Consider the following 13,709-nt stretch of genomic DNA (forward strand, 5'->3'; position numbering starts at 1 on the left):
TAAACGAATGTGTAATAAGCACCTTTTAGGCCAATAACTCAATTTGTGTTTAGTCTACATGTTAATGTAACTGTTAATAAACAGGTTATAGGTTCAGCAATATGTTAGGCAATGGCTACTGTCAAGTTAGCCTATCAAAGAACTACGTATTTGTATCCTATCCTCCCTTGACGAAACTAACTTCACGCTGTTTCTCCTTGCTATATCATACATTGGACAGGTTGTAGTGGTAGTGTGTGTATGGTAGTGTGTGTGTGTGTGTGTGTGTGGTAGTGTGTGTGTATGGTAGTGTGTGTGGTAGTGTGTGGTAGTGTGTGTATGGTAGTGTGTGTGTATGTGTGTGGTAGTGTGTGTGTATGGTAGTGGTAGTGTGTGTATGGTAGTGGTAGTGTGTGTGTGATAGTGTGTGTATGGTAGTGGTAGTGGTAGTGGTAGTGTGTGTGTGTGGTAGTGTGTGTGGTAGTGTGTGTATGGTAGTGGTAGTGTGTGTATGGTAGTGGTAGTGTGTGTGTGATAGTGTGTGTATGGTAGTGGTAGTGGTAGTGGTAGTGGTAGTGTGTGTGTGTGGTAGTGTGTGTGGTAGTGTGTGTATGGTAGAGTGTGTGTGTATGTGTGTGTGTATGGTAGTGGTAGTGTGTGTGTGTGTATGGTAGTGTGTGTGTGTGTGTGTGGTAGTGTGTGTATGGTAGAGTGTGTGTATGGTAGAGTGTGTGTGATAGTGTGTGTATGGTAGTGGTAGTGGTAGTGGTAGTGTGTGTGTGTGTATGGTAGTGTGTGTGTGTGTGTGTGGTAGTGTGTGTATGGTAGAGTGTGTGTATGGTAGAGTGTGTGTGATAGTGTGTGTATGGTAGTGGTAGTGGTAGTGGTAGTGTGTGTGGGGGGGAGGCTTGTTAGCGAGATAAACAAGCAGCCAGCCAGCAGCACAGAGCAGTCGGAGGAACATGGCGGCAGCACAGTCAGCTAGCAGTATGTCTGTTTCCCCTCAACGGAAGGTCAGACCGGGTTTAACACACGGCATTTAACACAACACAAGAGACGGAAAGTTACAAGTCGTAAGTACACCTGTGGGCTTTGGTTGTTTTTGCTGTGTGCGTGTGTGTTTTTTCTGGTGTGAATTTCGTGCCCACATTTCGTGAGTGATTCAATCTCGGTTGTGTGATGCAGTATTGATTAGCTTGGTTAGCCTGCTATGCGAGGCTGCCGACCACACTGCCAGCTACATAGACATCTTATACCTTCACACTTTACTGACTTCCTAAGTTGTTCCCTTGCAATTCTTGGCCCATTTTCACCAGTCGTTTTAAGGGCCTTGGCAGATATACAGTGTTTTTTTTTGGTTTGTTTGTTGCATGTGTAACACATGCATTGTGCACCGGGGAATATGTAGTATTTCTGACTGTGCTTGTTGTTCAGAGACTGAAGTTCACCGATTTCAATCGCGCTGATCTTCCAAGACTAGAAACCATTTATCTATCTACACCAGTGGACACAATGTTTTCAGACACCCTCTCCGTGGCTAGTTAACTGTTTGTTTTGTTGTTCATCCTGAATCACACTTACCTAACTATATAAATGACAATGGTAGTAACTAATTGGTTTTGACGTAATTCTCCCTTATATCAGTGACTTTGAAGTCAGCTTTCTTTCTGCACGGTATTTGGTTGCTTTGATGCAATGTCGCTCGGTGGCAAAGCTGCAACGTTACAACAGCGGTGTCCCGTTTCCCCCAACAGCGGTGTGCAACTGACAGACCTCCAGAGAAACACTGATGCTGAGTTCCTCTGGACTCTCACCAAGTCAGTCTAGTGATACATTTTGTGAAATATCCCCCCCCCCTCCACAGACTGTTTCGTTTTGAAGGAATGTAACAAATTGCTTGTCTTTTCTCTCTCGGGGGGGGGGGGGGGGGGGGGGGGGGGGGGGGGGCAGTAAATACCCCCCCCCCCCTCCTTTTTGTTATACACACACAAAATGTTAACCAAAAATGTGCCTTGCTTATTAAATATCAGACTGATTAGCCATGGTACCAGTCCTAAAGGTGCTCGCTGTAAAATCGTCTCTACCAGTAGATTGTTGAAGAAGAGGATATTTGACTTGACCAGTTCTGTTGGTGCTTTTGCCGGGATGAGAACAAATATACACAGTAAAGTGTTGTTTACTCAACTGTTTTGACAGGCTCTGTCACACTGTATTTTCCATCTCATGTGATGCACAATGTGGAAACATTTTGTAATTTTTTTATTTAGCCTTTATAGGCAAGGCAGTTAAGAACAAATTCTTACACAGTTTATGGATAGCCAGGTGCTCACTCAGACATAATTCACATATGAAGCATGTGTTTAGTGAGTCCTCCAGACCAGAGGCAGTAGGGATGACCAGGGATGTTCTCTGTTTAGTGAGTCCTCCAGATCAGAGGCAGTAGGGATGTTCTCTGTTTAGTGAGTCCTCCAGATCAGAGGCAGTAGGGATGTTCTCTGTTTAGTGAGTCCTCCAGATCAGAGGCAGTAGGGATGACCAGGGATGTTCTCTGTTTAGTGAGTCCTCCAGATCAGAGGCAGTAGGGATGTTCTCTGTTTAGTGAGTCCTCCAGATCAGAGGCAGTAGAGATGTTCTCTGTTTAGTGAGTCCTCCAGATTATAGGCAGTAGGGAGGACCAGGGATGTTCTCTGTTTAGTGAGTCCTCCAGATCAGAGGCAGTAGAGATGACCAGGGATGTTCTCTGTTTAGTGAGTCCGCCAGATCAGAGGCAGTAGGGAGGACCAGGGATGTTCTCTGTTTAGTGAGTCCTCCAGATCAGAGGCAGTAGGGATGACCAGGGATTTTCTCTGTTTAGTGAGTCCTCCAGATCAGAGGCAGTAGAGATGACCAGGGATGTTCTCTGTTTAGTGAGTTCTCCAGATCAGAGGCAGTAGGGATGACCAGGGATGTTCTCTTGAAAAGTGCGTGAACTGGACCATTTTCCTGTCCTGCTAAGCATTCAAGATGTATCAAGTACTTAATTTTTTTTTTTTTAGGAACGTAGTGGAGTAAAAGTAAATAGTGACTGAAAGTACAAATACTACCAAAAAACCTACTTCAGTAGTACTTCAAAGGCTTTTTACTTCAGTAGTACTTTAAAGGGTTTTTACTTAAGTACCTCACACCACTGACTTTAGGTCTGTGCGTCGGTTAAGTGTTGTTGACATGCGTGAATTGCATCGGTATTTAACCGATATACAGGCCAGCATACTGAAAGCTGGTCTTAATAACACTATTCTGTGGACATTTCGTCTCAGATGATGTCCTACATAAGGACCAACAAAAACAAACAGTGGACAACAGGTAAAGTACGTTCAAATGAAGTGTATTCAATATTCTTCCTTGTAATGGGAAGATGCACTACATGTTTAAGACGAGAGGAGTCTTCCACTCTCACCGAGCATGGTGGCGACACAGTAAAGAGAGAATGCCTGTTATAGAAGTAGCGGTCCTTGTACCTAGCATTGAGCATGGTGGAGACACAGTAAAGAGGCTCAGAGAGAATGCCTGTTATAGAAGTAGTGGTCCTTGTACCTAGCATCGAGCATGGTGGAGACACAGTAAAGAGAGAATGCCTGTTATAGAAGTAGTGGTCCTTGTACCTAGCATCCAGCATGGTGGAGACACAGTAAAGAGAGAATGCCTGTTATAGAAGTAGTGGTCCTTGTACCTAGCATCGAGCATGGTGGAGACACAGTAAAGAGGCTCAGAGAGAATGCCTGTTATAGAAGTAGTGGTCCTTGTACCTAGCATCGGGCATGGTGGAGACACAGTAAAGAGGCTCAGAGAGAATGCCTGTTATAGAAGTAGTGGTCCTTGTACATAGCATCGAGCATGGTGGCGACACAGTAAAGAGGCTCAGAGAGAATGCCTGTTATAGAAGTAGTGGTCCTTGTACCTAGCATCCAGCATGGTGGAGACACAGTAAAGAGAGAATGCCTGTTATAGAAGTAGTGGTCCTTGTACCTAGCATCCAGCATGGTGGAGACACAGTAAAGAGAGAATGCCTGTTATAGAAGTAGTGGTCCTTGTACCTAGCATCGAGCATGGTGGAGACACAGTAAAGAGGCTCAGAGAGAATGCCTGTTATAGAAGTAGTGGTCCTTGTACCTAGCATCGGGCATGGTGGAGACACAGTAAAGAGGCTCAGAGAGAATGCCTGTTATAGAAGTAGTGGTCCTTGTACATAGCATCGAGCATGGTGGCGACACAGTAAAGAGGCTCAGAGAGAATGCCTGTTATAGAAGTAGTGGTCCTTGTACATAGCATCGAGCATGGTGGAGACACAGTAAAGAGGCTCAGAGAGAATGCCTGTTATAGAAGTAGTGGTCCTTGTACATAGCATCGAGCATGGTGGCGACACAGTAAAGAGGCTCAGAGAGAATGCCTGTTATAGAAGTAGTGGTCCTTGTACCTAGCATGGAGCATGGTGGCGACACAGTAAAGAGGCTCAGAGAGAATGCCTGTTATAGAAGTAGTGGTCCTTGTACATAGCATCGAGCATGGTGGAGACACAGTAAAGAGAGAATGCCTGTTATAGAAGTAGTGGTCCTTGTACCTAGCATCGAGCATGGTGGAGACACAGTAAAGAGGCTCAGAGAGAATGCCTGTTAAAGAAGTAGTGGTCCTTGTACATAGCATCGAGCATGGTGGAGACACAGTAAAGAGAGAATGCCTGTTATAGAAGTAGTGGTCCTTGTACCTAGCATTGAGCATGGTGGTGACACAGTAAAGAGGCTCAGAGAGAATGCCTGTTATAGAAGTATCTGTCCTTGTACCTAGCATCGAGCATGGTGGAGACACAGTAAAGAGGCTCAGAGAGAATGCCTGTTATAGAAGTATCGGTCCTTGTACCTAGCATCGAGCATGGTGGAGACACAGTAAAGAGGCTCAGAGAGAATGCCTGTTATAGAAGTATCGGTCCTTGTACCTAGCATCGAGCATGGTGGAGACACAGTAAAGAGAGAATGCCTGTTATAGAAGTATCGGTCCTTGTACCTAGCATCGAGCATGGTGGAGACACAGTAAAGAGGCTCAGAGAGAATGCCTGTTATAGAAGTAGTGGTCCTTGTACCTAGCATCGAGCATGGTGGAGACACAGTAAAGAGGCTCAGATAGAATGCCTGTTATAGAAGTAGTGGTCCTTGTACATAGCATCGAGCATGGTGGCGACACAGTAAAGAGGCTCAGAGAGAATGCCTGTTAAATAAGTATCGGTCCTTGTACCTAGCATCGAGCATGGTGGAGACACAGTAAAGAGGCTCAGAGAGAATGCCTGTTATAGAAGTAGTGGTCCTTGTACCTAGCATTGAGCATGGTGGTGACACAGTAAAGAGGCTCAGAGAGAATGCCTGTTATAGAAGTAGTGGTCCTTGTACCTAGCATCGAGCATTGTGGAGACACAGTAAAGAGAGAATGCCTGTTAAAGAAGTAGCAGTCCTTGTACCTAGCATTGAGCATGGTGGTGACACAGTAAAGAGGCTCAGAGAGAATGCCTGTTATAGAAGTAGTGGTCCTTGTACCTAGCATCGAGCATGGTGGAGACACAGTAAAGAGGCTCAGAGAGAATGCCTGTTATAGAAGTATCGGTCCTTGTACCTAGCATCGAGCATGGTGGAGACACAGTAAAGAGGCTCAGAGAGAATGCCTGTTAAAGAAGTAGTGGTCCTTGTACCTAGCATCGAGCATGGTGGCGACACAGTAAAGAGAGAATGCCTGTTATAGAAGTAGTGGTCCTTGTACCTAGCACCGAGCATGGTGGCGACACAGTAAAGAGAGAATGCCTGTTATAGAAGTAGTGGTCCTTGTACCTAGCATCCAGCATGGTGGAGACACAGTAAAGAGAGAATGCCTGTTAAAGAAGTAGTGGTCCTTGTACCTAGCATCCAGCATGGTGGAGACACAGTAAAGAGAGAATGCCTGTTAAAGAAGTAGCGGTCCTTGTACCTAGCATCGAGCATGGTGGAGACACAGTAAAGAGGCTCAGAGAGAATGCCTGTTATAGAAGTAGTGGTCCTTGTACCTAGCATCAAGCATGGTGGAGACACAGTAAAGAGGCTCAGAGAGAATGCCTGTTATAGAAGTAGTGGTCCTTGTACCTAGCATCCAGCATGGTGGAGACACTGTAAAGAGGCTCATAGAGAATGCCTGTTAAAGAAGTAGCGGTCCTTGTACCTAGCATCAAGCATGGTGGCGACACTGTAAAGAGGCTCAGAGAGAATGCCTGTTATAGAAGTAGTGGTCCTTGTACCTAGCATCCAGCATGGTGGCGACACAGTAAAGAGGCTCAGAGAGAATGCCTGTTATAGAAGTAGTGGTCCTTGTACCTAGCATCCAGCATGGTGGCGACACAGTAAAGAGGCTCAGAGAGAATGCCTGTTATAGAAGTAGTGGTCCTTGTACCTAGCATCGAGCATGGTGGAGACACAGTAAAGAGGCTCAGAGAGAATGCCTGTTATAGAAGTAGTGGTCCTTGTACCTAGCATCCAGCATGGTGGTGACACTGTAAAGAGGCTCAGAGAGAATGCCTGTTAAAGAAGTAGCGGTCCTTGTACCTAGCATGGAGCATGGTGGCGACACAGTAAAGAGGCTCAGAGAGAATGCCTGTTATAGAAGTAGTGGTCCTTGTACCTAGCATCGAGCATGGTGGAGACACAGTAAAGAGGCTCAGAGAGAATGCCTGTTATAGAAGTAGTGGTCCTTGTACCTAGCATCCAGCATGGTGGCGACACTGTAAAGAGGCTCAGAGAGAATGCCTGTTAAAGAAGTAGCGGTCCTTGTACCTAGCATGGAGCATGGTGGCGACACAGTAAAGAGGCTCAGAGAGAATGCCTGTTAAAGAAGTAGCGGTCCTTGTACATAGCATCGAGCATGGTGGAGACACAGTAAAGAGGCTCAGAGAGAATGCCTGTTATAGAAGTAGTGGTCCTTGTACATAGCATTGAGCATGGTGGCGACACTGTAAAGAGAGAATGCCTGTTATAGAAGTAGCAGTCCTTGTACCTAGCATCCAGCATGGTGGCGACACTGTAAAGAGAATGTCAATGAATCGCTTGTTCACAGTGTTGGCGGTTTTGTTGATCAGGCTTTTCAATGCCATGACAGTCTGCTGCAGACACAGTCCATCTGCTTATTTCACCAGTCAGTTGTTTTGAATGGAGCTAGCTAGGTGTTTTCATGTTCCCAACATGTTCTCAAAATGCCATTGAAATGGCAGCAGCGGTATGACAACCAGCACGTTCATGAGCATGAAATACGGCTTTCCTCAGTACGAGATACTTGTTGACCCACTGTGCTGTCAGACTCCGCATGCTCACGTGGCTGATATCGCTGGTCCAAATGTCAGTCATGAAGCTATTAGCAGTGATGCTATCACTGTGTAACTCCGGTAGGGCAACATCTGAAAAATAACGCCTACTTGCTAGTGTGTACCGATGCTCGACCAATTGGCGAAAACCAACATCCACGACTGTAAGGGATTCCGTCCTCCTCGTCCGAAGAGGAGAGGCGAGGAGGATCGGAGGACCAATATGCGGTGTGGTTAAAGTTCATGGTTCTTTAAATCAGAGAAACTATACATGAACAGAATACAAAACAATATACGTGAAAACCCGAAAACAGTCCCGTGTGGCACTGACACAGGAGCCAACCACCCACCAAATACTCAAAGAATATGGCTGCCTAAATATGGTTCCCAGTCAGAGACAACGATAAACACCTGCCTCTGATTGAGAACCACTCTAGGCAACCATAGACTTACCTAGACAACTACACTGAACACAACCCCATGAATCTAATAAACCCCTAGACAAGACGACACACAATAAAATCACCCATGTCACACCCTGGACTAACCAAAATATTAAAGAAAACACAGATAACTAAGGCCATTATCTTGGCGTTAGTGGATTTCTTCTTTTGAGTTGTCTCGCTGAAATTTTAGTACTCTTTTAAAAATGACTGCTCGACTTGTTGACTGCTCGATCCACACAGCAGACATTGTGGGCCAGGTTAGGAATGCTGTGTTGCACGTGTAGCGCCAAATATTACATGGTGTCACGTTATTATGATTATATTATTATATTATATATATTATATAGGTATTATATATTATATAGGTATTATATATTATATAGGTATTATATATTATATATATTATATAGGTATTATATATTATATAGGTATTATATATTATATAGGTATTATATATTATATAGGTATTATATATTATATAGGTATTATATATTATGTAGGTATTATATATTATATAGGTATTATATATTATATAGGTATTATATATTATATAGGTATTATATATTATATATATTATATAGGTATTATATATTATATAGGTATTATATATTATATATATTATATAGGTATTATATATTATATAGGTATTATATATTATATATATTATATAGGTATTATATATTATATATATTATATAGATATTATATATTATATAGGTATTATATATTATGTAGGTATTATATATTATATATATTATATAGGTATTATATATATTATATAGGTATTATATATTATATATATTATGTAGGTATTATATATTATATATATTATATAGGTATTATATATTATATATATTATATAGGTATTATATATTATGTAGGTATTATATATTATATATATTATATAGGTATTATATATTATATATATTATATAGGTATTATATATTATATATATTATATAGATATTATATATTATATAGGTATTATATATTATGTAGGTATTATATATTATATATATTATATAGGTATTATATATATTATATAGGTATTATATATTATATATATTATGTAGGTATTATATATTATATATATTATATAGGTATTATATATTATATATATTATATAGGTATTATATATATTATATAGGTATTATATATTATATAGGTATTATATATTATATATATTATGTAGGTATTATATATTATATAGGTATTATATATTATATATATTATATAGGTATTATATATTATGTAGGTATTATATATTATATATATTATGTAGGTATTATATATTATATATATTATATAGGTATTATATATTATATATATTATATAGGTATTATATATTATATAGGTATTATATATTATGTAGGTATTATATATTATATATATTATATAGGTATTATATATTATATAGGTATTATATATTATATATATTATATAGGTATTATATATTATATAGGTATTATATATTATATATATTATATAGGTATTATATATTATATATATTATATAGGTATTATATATTATATAGGTATTATATATTATATATATTATATAGGTATTATATATTATATAGGTATTATATATTATATATATTATGTAGGTATTATATATTATATATATTATATAGGTATTATATATTATATAGGTATTATATATTATATATATTATATAGGTATTATATATTATATAGGTATTATATATTATATATATTATGTAGGTATTATATATTATATATATTATATAGGTATTATATATTATATAGGTATTATATATTATATAGGTATTATATATTATATATATTATATAGGTATTATATATTATATATATTATATAGGTATTATATATTATATATATTATATAGGTTTTATATATTATATAGGTATTATATATTATATATATTATATAGGTATTATATATTATATAGGTATTATATATTATATATATTATGTAGGTATTATATATTATATATATTATATAGGTATTATATATTATATAGGTATTATATATTATATAGGTATTATATATTATATATATTATATAGGTATTATATATTATATATATTATATAGGTATTATATATTATATATATTATATAGGTATTATATATTATATAGGTATTATATATTATATAGGTATTATATATTATATATATTATGTAGGTATTATATATTATATATATTATATAGGTATTATATATTATATAGGTATTATATATTATATAGGTATTATATATTATATATATTATATAGGTATTATATATTATATATATTATATAGGTATTATATATTATATATATTATATAGGTATTATATATTATATAGGTATTATATATTATATATATTATATAGGTATTATATATTATATAGGTATTATATATTATATATATTATGTAGGTATTATATATTATATATATTATATAGGTATTATATATTATATAGGTATTATATATTATATAGGTATTATATATTATATAGGTATTATATATTATATATATTATATAGGTATTATATATTATATATATTATATAGGTATTATATATTATATATATTATATAGGTATTATATATTATATATATTATATAGGTATTATATATTATATATATTATATAGGTATTATATATATTATATAGGTATTATATATTATATAGGTATTATATATTATATATATTATATAGGTATTATATATATTATGTAGGTATTATATATTATATAGGTATTATATATTATATATATTATGTAGGTATTATATATTATATAGGTATTATATATTATATATATTATATAGGTATTATATATATTATATAGGTATTATATATTATATAGGTATTATATATTATATATATTATATAGGTATTATATATATTATGTAGGTATTATATATTATATAGGTATTATATATTATATATATTATGTAGGTATTATATATTATGTAGGTATTATATATTATATATATTATGTAGGTTATATATATTATATATATTATGTAGGTTATATATATTATATAGGTATTATATATTATATATATTATGTAGGTATTATATATATTATATAGGTATTATATATTATATATATTATGTAGGTTATATATATTATATAGGTATTCACAGTAGCGTTGACATCGGTTTTTAACATCAGAGTTAAACTAGACATCGGGCCGATACCGATGATGTCATTTTTAGCTAATATCGTCCGATTCCGTTATGTTCATCTATATATCGTGCATCCCTAGTGCCTAGGTGATTAGATGTTGAAATAGTGGAGGCAGCGCTTGTTTTCTTTGTGACTTCACCACTCCTTGGTTCTAAATCAGTAGTTGTTTAGCCGTCCGAAATTGTGGGAAACATTTACTTGCTGTAGGTCATGTAACTGTTTGCTACATTCAATATGTTTTGAGGAATTCCCTGCACAGAGGTCGCTCTCCGGTTTTGTGATGAAACAAAGGTGTGGTTGAATTTATTCTGCCACTGTGTCATTCTTATTGTCTCGACCCTTTAGGTCTACATATCACGGTGTCAAGGTATATGAATTAACAGGTTATAGAGAACACAACACCATTTATCACAACACACAGGATATGTTATGGCTTTGTCTCCGTTGGCTTGGCTACACCAGTGCTAAAAAAATGAAATGTTTTACCCGGTTTCACTGCATATCTTTCATATCAGCAATTATTATTTTTTAACAAAGGTTAAATTACTAAACACATTTTTTTGGGGGGGATAGGGTTCCCACATGGCCATTTCTCCATGTTTTCAGCGCTTGTTTTTATTTAACTAGGCAAGTCAGTTAACGGTGTTTTACAGTGTTTTTAAAAAGGACTGCAGCCGACAGTATTTTTTCAGTGGCAAAGTATTGGTGGCGTCCATCTTTCGTTTTACACACAGGGCTCTCGAGAGGCGCAGCGGTCTGAGGCACTGCATCTCATTGCTAGAGGCGTCACTAGAGGCCCTGGTTCAATTTCAGGCTGTATCACAACCGGCCGTGATTGGGAGTCCCATAGGGCGGCGCACAATTGGCCCAGCGTCGTCCGGTTTTGGCCGGGGTAGGCCGTCATCTGATTTACAATGACGGCCTACACCCACCAATACTTTTGTCACTGAAAAATACTGTCGCCTGCAGTCCTTTTAAAAACACGGTAAAACACAGAGCAGTAAGTGTATGTTTTGCATTTGTGAAATTGTTTTGATATGAAGGATGTTTCTAGAACCGTGTCACGTTTTAGATGGAGTATTTGTCTGTTTTTGGCTTCCAGAGACAATTCACCTTTAAACAGAACATGTAAGGTCCTTGGCCTAGAAAGGGTTAGGCTCCTCTAGTCCATTACTGGGCTAGGTATGGGTATAAAAAAAACAAAAAAAAAACATGGCTAATTAAAATCCACCTAGTCATGATTCCTGCATCTTCCCAGACCCTGTAACCAAAATACAGGTAACAGAGTCTGTGTGAATGGTTCTCTGCTCTCCCCCCTCCCCCTCCAGGTAAATTCATTAACACCTCTCTAATTTGAAATGCAAACACCCCCCTGTTCATTTCATGACCCCTCCCCCTCTCCACCACACCTTCCAATTTGCCAGTTACTCACTGATTTGAATAAAAAGGGGCTGACCTGCAAGGTAAGTGGTCCAATACTAGGTCTGTTTAATAGAGGGTCGTATAAACTTTGCTATATATATATTTATATTATTTTTTCTTACAGGTAACATTACCACATCTTCTCTCTGAAATGGGTACAAGGGAGTCAATAGTACTATGTACATTTTAGGAGGATGAAGCGGGTTTTCGAAAGACCGATTTTTACAATCTACCCCGGTGTTGTTATAACGTGTATAGTGACAGTGGTGGATGTTCTCATGTCTCGCTGAACCTGTTTTACATCAAGGGCTGATTTTACATGGTACCGGGCACACCTCCCCTTTTCATGGAGTTGTGCAATTTCATTTTATTGATGTTTTTTTTTGTTGGCTGCTGAGTCGGCCTACTTTCCATGTTTTATATGAGACACCAGCCTCATATGAATCCTTAGTATTGATTTTAATGAACATATCTGTAAGGTCCCTCAGTCGATCGGTGAATTTCATACACAGATTCAACCACAAAGACCAGGGAGGTTTTCCATTGCCTTGCAAAGAAGGGCACCTATTGGTAGATGGAGAAAAATCTAATCAAACAGACATTTAATATCCCTTTGAGCATGGTGAAGTTATAAATTACACTTTGGAATGGTGTCTCAATACACCCAGTCACTACAAAGATACAGGCGTCCTTCCTAACTCAGTTGCCGGAGAGGAAGGAAACCACTCTGGGATTTTCACCATGAGGCCAATGAGAACTTTAAAACGGTTCCAGAGTTTAATGTCTGTGATAGGAGACAACTGAGGATGGATCAACAACATTGTAGTTTCTCCACAATACTAACTTAAATGACAGAGTGAAAAGAAAGAAGCAAGTACATAACAAATTTGGAAACTCATTGAACGAACAGATTTACTACATGGAACAACAAATAGTAAAAAAAAAAATATCTAAATGAAGCTTTTTCTGAAGCGACTATCCTATATCTGAGTAATAGAAGAAAGATCAGGATGTAGAGATTTGTTTTATTTATTTATTTATTTTAGTGCCTAAATTATCTCTATATATACTTCCATTATATGTATTTTTTAAAACTGTCACCGGGGACCTTGTGGGGCTTGATGAGGTCATATTGGTGTCCAAACTGTTCAGACACGACACGCAGAGGTTGACAGAAGATGGCTGTACCGACTTCAGACACGAGGCCTGTGAAGCTTGTTTTAGGGGTCGTAGAGCAAAACGGAGAACGCCGTTGTATTCGCGAGAGTCATAATAGTTTTAATTTTTTTTTTAGGCCAAACTGCTACAGATGTTTTCGTGAGATTTTTTTTTGGGGGGGGGTGGATGTCTCATGCTCTAGTTCTC

The 13,709-nt window shown here is 37.2% G+C and overlaps 1 protein-coding gene across 1 annotated transcript in view; it reads left to right on the top strand.

Moving 5' to 3' along the window:
- The first annotated feature begins 506 nt into the window (after positions 1-506).
- The window catches only part of LOC110536532 (nuclear receptor coactivator 2), a 216,400-nt gene continuing 203,197 nt past the window's right edge, over positions 507-13,709 (top strand). The window contains exon 1 of the mRNA XM_090189179.1: positions 507-1,052. The gene's annotated coding sequence lies outside the window, so the exon portion shown is untranslated. The remainder of the gene's footprint in view (positions 1,053-13,709) is intronic.

This window comes from Oncorhynchus mykiss, chromosome 11, assembly GCF_057628025.1.
Source record: "Oncorhynchus mykiss isolate SJ-2025 chromosome 11, ASM5762802v1, whole genome shotgun sequence".
Taxonomy (NCBI): Eukaryota; Metazoa; Chordata; class Actinopteri; order Salmoniformes; family Salmonidae; genus Oncorhynchus; species Oncorhynchus mykiss.